Source organism: Molothrus aeneus, chromosome 4 (genome assembly GCF_037042795.1).
Source record: "Molothrus aeneus isolate 106 chromosome 4, BPBGC_Maene_1.0, whole genome shotgun sequence".
NCBI classification, from domain to species: Eukaryota; Metazoa; Chordata; class Aves; order Passeriformes; family Icteridae; genus Molothrus; species Molothrus aeneus.
Window position 1 is genome coordinate 3526562 of NC_089649.1, and position 6000 is coordinate 3532561.

General features: G+C 46.9%; 1 protein-coding gene across 5 annotated transcripts in view; it reads right to left on the minus strand.

The window, feature by feature from the left end:
- Positions 1–3862, minus strand: part of LOC136555872 (bifunctional heparan sulfate N-deacetylase/N-sulfotransferase 4-like) — a 42706-nt gene extending 38844 nt beyond the window's left edge. For all 5 annotated transcript variants that reach the window (XR_010783541.1, XR_010783542.1, XM_066548906.1 and 2 more), the window contains exon 1: positions 3428–3862. The gene's annotated coding sequence lies outside the window, so the exon portion shown is untranslated. The remainder of the gene's footprint in view (positions 1–3427) is intronic.
- Between the last annotated feature and the right edge of the window lie 2138 nt (positions 3863–6000).

Genomic DNA, 6000 nt, shown 5'->3' on the forward strand with positions numbered 1-6000 from the left:
ATGAATTTGCTCCCTTTGCCTCCACTTGGGGAGAGCAGCTGTGACCCCTTCTATAGCCAGAGGGAAGGGAATAGGTTTTAATATTTCTCTGTTCCTTTTGAATTGAGTTCAAATGGCCATCCATGACTTGTGGTGCCAATGCGTTTTCCTCATCAAATACTGACATGGTTTCTACACTGGTGTGCTGTTGCCATGTAATTCTGCTGGCATTGCTGTTTAGGTAATATATTATTATTTTTCTATAGCAACTGTTAGTTTCAGTAAGAATTCAAATTCCATTGTAATTATTAGAGACAGTAGTTGTAATAAATGTTTAGGATTGACTTGCATGATTTTCATTTTCTTCCAGCACCTGATGCTTTTAATGGCTCAATTTTTCTAATTTGAATGTTGACATAGATGGAGAATTGATTCTGAATTTCTATCTAGCACTCTTCTGGGTGGCTTACCTTGGTGGGGGGCATTGCTTTAGCATCTCAATAGGAGAGAGAGAGACTTGTTGCTATGAGCTGTGCCTTCTTCAGCCTATCTCAACATGGGAGACAGGACTCTTTGATGTTCCACCCAATTTCCAGCAGAGACCCTTCTTCTCCCCAAGAGTCCAGCCCTTCTGCCTGCTCTAATGGTCCTCAACCGCATCCCAGGCCTGAGAACAAGGGATCTGATGGGCTGCCCCCATACACTGTGCTCCTTTACATGTGCAAACGGTTTCAACCCAGGCTCCCCTCCCTTTGGGAAGTGTGGAGAGCCCTTGGCTCTCACCCTAAGCTCAATGCCCTGTTCCTGAAATGACTCCCCAGGCTGGGCCAAGTGCAGCTTCCTGCACAATTCCAAGGTAACCTTTCCTTCAGCCATCCAGACCCTGGCTTCAGTGCCTTGCTGCTCTCAGCCCAGGGGTTGCTTTGTTCAGAAAAGCCAATGGTGCAGGTATGGAAAGCAGTTTCTTGGATGCACCTATGGAGCTGCAGAAAGAGGGTTGGGATTGGATACTCTTTAAGGTCCCTCCCAACCCAAACCATTCTTAGATTCTGGGATTATGGAAGCTTTGCAAAGCAAACACTTGATGGAAGCAAACAGCAGATTATTCATGCAGCTGAAGCTCAGCCATCCCTATGGTCATAGAGGCAGTCAAAGCAAAATTGTTTGTGGGCAAATCAGGATGATTTGGAACAGAAATGATACTTTTTTTTTTTTGGTTGAAGTTCATGATATGGCTTCCTTTACTGCTTGTAGAGAAATGATGAATCTTTCTGGGGACATAGAGTTAAATGCAGTTTTTTGTTTATCTAACTGAAAATTCACAGTCAGAATAATAGGAACTCATCAGCATTTTCTGTGCTCAGTATTGCCATGGGTTTGCAATATATGGTCACATTTTCCTTAAAGTATTTCATTATGCTGCTGGGATAATTCCTGTACTGCAACCTTAAAAAAAAAAAAAAAAAAACCAAAAAACAAAAAAACAAAAACAAAAACAAACAAACAAAAAAAACAAAAAAAACCAAAACAAAAAAAAAAAAACCTGTCTTTACTTATTAGCATATTTTTATCCTGCTCGTAGTGAGTATGGCAGTTGAACTCTAGAGCAGCTCATGATTCCTGCACGGTGCTAAGGCTGATCATGGCCATTACAGAGAGTGATACAGCAGATATCACAGCCTCTGAACACCCATAAAGTTTTAATAGGACTTGCAGAACTTGATAGTGTGAGTTAATAGGGTGTTCAGGCTGAAAAGGACTTGTATGTGGTGTGTGTGTGTGTGCAAGTGGTCAGTCACTGAAGCATCCTGTTCTCTGCTGAAATGTAACCCTTTGAATTTGATTTACTCTCATAAAAGGCAAGTTAGAGGAGCATTTCCCCAGCCTTGGAGAAGAGAGTGGTATCAACAAGGCATGAAGATACTCTGCTTTCAATTCTGAGGCTTTCAGACATTAGGCATCTATTATGAATCCAAAAAAGGCCATGTTCTGGGGAAATGGCACAAAACCTGACAGACAGCTGTAAACTTGTGCACAGAGCAGTGGCATGAGGAACCATCTAACCCAGCTGAGCAGATCATAGGGTCTGATTGATAAGATTCAGGAGGGAACTCAAAGCCAAGAATTTCCTTAGTTAAATGGACTTGGCAGTTCACAGCCCACCCCAGCCCCTCCTTTAGAGCAGCATTCCCAAAAGCAAGGCAGGCAGTGCAGCTTTAGGGAGGGGAAAAGGTGCATGGGGAGAGTGCACAGACAGGATGGGTCAAGACAGGGAGCCACCTGGAAATGTTGCCAGTTATTAAAACTTCGTGAACAAGGAGATCCTGCTGTCCTTGCACAGGCTGAACATTTATGGCAGGTGGATCGTGATTCAAGCTACTCAAGAAATGGGGTGAAAATGAGTTACTTATCTTTTATCTTGTTCTCTGAGAGCATTCACAGCTAGGAGAGGGGGAGTAACCTGCTACAGGGGGTAGGCCAGATTCTGCAGCATTGATTCACACAGAGGGAAGGAGGGAGGCTTCAGCCAATATGAATGAGAATGTGGAAAACTAATGTTTTACTAACAGGAGTTAGTAAAAAATGACCTGGTAAATTCCCTGGGGAAAAGAGAACTTCCTGAGTGTGGGGTTTTGTTGGTATGTGTGGTTAGGACAGTGCAGGGCTTGTGGGAGAGACTTCTTCACCTTTGAGCATTTTCCTGTGTGTGAAAGGAAAGGAGTGACTTAGAGCACCCAGCAGCCGTGACTTAGAGCCCCTGTGCCAGCTGTGGGATAAAACCCCTGGGCTGCTGCTGGACTGGGCTCTGGAGCATCTGAAGAGCCCACACTGATTCCTTCAGTTTAGCTCTTACTGCCTCTAACAATCCTTGCTTCCACTCTATAAATGATCATGCTGTTTAAAAAAAAAAGGTTTCAGACAGCTATAGTTTGCTATCAAAGTGCTGGAAGAGAGCAGATCTGTAGGTTTTGGCTTCCTCACAGTACAATTACTCTTACTTTGGTGCAGATTTAATGTATCTCCTGGAAAGCTTCTACCAGGTCATTTTAGTCCAGTAGTTCTGCTGGACTTTACTGGATGGTAGCAAAAAAGGCAAAGGATGTGGAGAAGACTAAAGAAGCAATTGTATCTTTTTTCCCCCCTCATCTAACTTCCCGTGCTCTCCCTTCTGTGGTCTTTCATGCATGTAGGCCGACAGCTGTTCCCCTTGGGAACAAGATCCCTTTGAATCAGGGGCACTTGCATGGCAAAGACTATCTCATCCCAAACTTCCAAATAATCCTTGGGATGCCAGGCTCCAGGCAGCTTTTGGAAGCACTGTGCAGAGGTTCCAGGCAGATCATTGGGCACACTCTGGGTATTTGTACCTGCTCTGAGTGTAGGCACTGTCCGTGTGCTGGTGTGAGTGTATGCCCACAAGCAGAGGTTGAGAAGCTGAACAGCTTACCTAGAGAAGAATTTCTTTCCTGGTGTGCAGCAAAGAGACTCCTGCTATTCAAAGCTCTTCACAGGGCTCCAGGTGAACCAGACAGAGTTCTCAGTTGCCAGCAGCTCTCAGCAGCATCCCAGGAAGGCTCCTCTTGCTCCGGCCCCAGCCACTGAACTCCACCGGCACAATCACATCTCATTTGTACGCAGCCTGTCCTTTCAGAGCGAGCAGCCAGCTGGATTCAAACCTCTGCTCAGCACAGCGTTCCAAATGCAGCTTCCTTCCTGGGCACGGGGATGACGCCGGGGAGCCGCCAGGCTCCGGCAGAAAGGCTGCGAGAACTCTGGGATCAGCCCAGGAGCCGCTGCTCGCGGTCCTGCCGCCGGCGCCGCGCTCCGAGTGCCGGAGCCAGCCTCCGGCTCCCGCGGATCTCCGGCAGCAGCGAGGCGGCTTCGCGGGGCTGCGATTGGCAGCAGCGGCCGATTCCTGCCGCTACTCAGCCCGCAGACTTGCAGGGACTCGGAGCTGCTCTGATGTCATTCCGGCCGAGGGGGGGATGCTCGGCGAGGACGCCGCGGCGGAGGCTGGTTCGGAGATGAGCTGTGTTCCTCTCCCGCCGCCCCGATGGATTCCGCGCTCCGCGAGGATTTGCATCATCTGTCATCGTGCGGCTGGACCACCTCCCCTCCTGCCCGCCCCAAATGCGGGAGGGAAGTGCCTCTTCCAGCTCCCGGTTTTACACCTGGAGCCTGCAGCGGAAAGCCTTGGAGCAAGGCAAAGTTGGCAGAGTCATTTTTCTGGCAGGAGGATGCTTGTGCCCCCAGTGCCCCCCATCACTTCTCCTGTCTCCAGGCACTAAAAAAAGAGGCTTAACAAAATCCCAGCACTGGAAGGTTTTTGGTTCCTACTCTTGTTAGGTCACTGATAAGATCACCTGGTACAATAAAAGGTGGGTTTTAGTGCATGACCAAAATCAAGGAGGAGTCACCCAGCAAATATTCCCTGGCACCAGCAAATATTCAGTGCCTGGAGATGAAAAGTATTTTCTTGCTCTATGTGACACAAGTTCCACCTATTTGTTGCATAATTTCTTATTAAAATCCTTCATTTCATCCAGCTGGAGACAAAACCAACCTCCACAGCCAAGAAACATGATTGCTACATGACTTCAAATTATATTACAGAGGCAAAACTAAACACTTTCTATATTAAAAGAATTAGATTTCATTCCAATCTAATTTTCAATTTTTGCCAGCTTGACATCTTTCACTCCAAAACTGTTCTTTGTACAATACACCTTGGAATTGAAATTCAGCCAGTTCTGTGCAGCAAATGTGAGGAGAAAACAGTTTTGTTCAAGGAGACTGGAACAGACCCGTTCTGAGATGATGAATGATGCTGTAAACTCAGATTTGAATCATAGGAGGGTCAGCTCAACCTTTTGTGTTTCCAAAGCAGCGTGAATAAATGGTGTTCCATGCAGTTCAGCATTTACATCCTTCAGCTGGGACCTTCTACATGAAGAGCTGTTTGCTCTCTGTGAATATCCAAGTTTCAGAGATGGTAGAGATTCTGAACTGGGGACTAATTGATTCCTTCTGGCTAAATTGGAAACTGAGGGAAAATTAAGATTCAAACCACTGAGTAATTTCCTGCAATTCCTAATTACAAAGCACTTGCTGAGAGATCTTTAAAAAATGCCTTGCACCTATGGCCCAGCTCTGGATTTGGGATTTGTTTTCCAAAGACTGTTGGGAATGCTGGGCATGGAGATCCCATTGCAGCTGGGTGGTGAGCAGGTGCCTCCTTGCATTCTATGTGAAGGCCAGAGTTTTGGTCAGGCTGCAAACTAAAACAGCCAAACTGAGTTACAGAGTCTCTTCCCAACACAAGGAAATCTTCTGGTGCAGGTTGTCTGAAAAATGCCAGAGCTTCCATTGCTTATCTGATGGTGTGAAAAGACCAGTTTGTTGCTCTTGGTACTGCTGTCCTTGGCTCCTGGCTGCACTTGGAGCACTGCAGAGGTGCCAGTGAGCAGGAGGGTTTGGCTGAGGGACAGCTGTGCTGATCCAGATATGGTGAGAGCAGCGCTCTGCCCCCTGGAAGCCACCGCTGCGCTGTGGATGTTCCTGGGTGGGCCAGCGGCCAAGTGCTTGCACAAACTGTTGAGAGTGTTTTAATTCAGATGCTAAAGTCACTCTTTGAACTGAAATCCTTGGCTTAAGCCCTGCTGTGCTGGGTGAATTCAGCATGAAGGGGCAGGGCTGTGGATTCACAGGGCTGCCTCTAGAGCTGTTTGCTCTGCTGGTGATTCATTTCAAGTGCAGGATCAGGAGAATGACTGTGCCAGGGTCTGCCCTCATGAGAAACATGTGGGAATCTGTTGGCAGAATTGCTCCAACTCTGTGTAGCAGAAAGAGCACACCAACCCTTGGGAGACAAGAGTGCAGTTTGAATTTTCACTTCCCTCTCCTTTGGGTAGTAGAGAGAATTGAACTCTTCCAGCTCGGTCACAGATGCACTCGTGGTACCTGGAATGTCCTTCTGATCATGACATAATTCTCAAGCTCTGCTTGAGGGGAAAATAGACA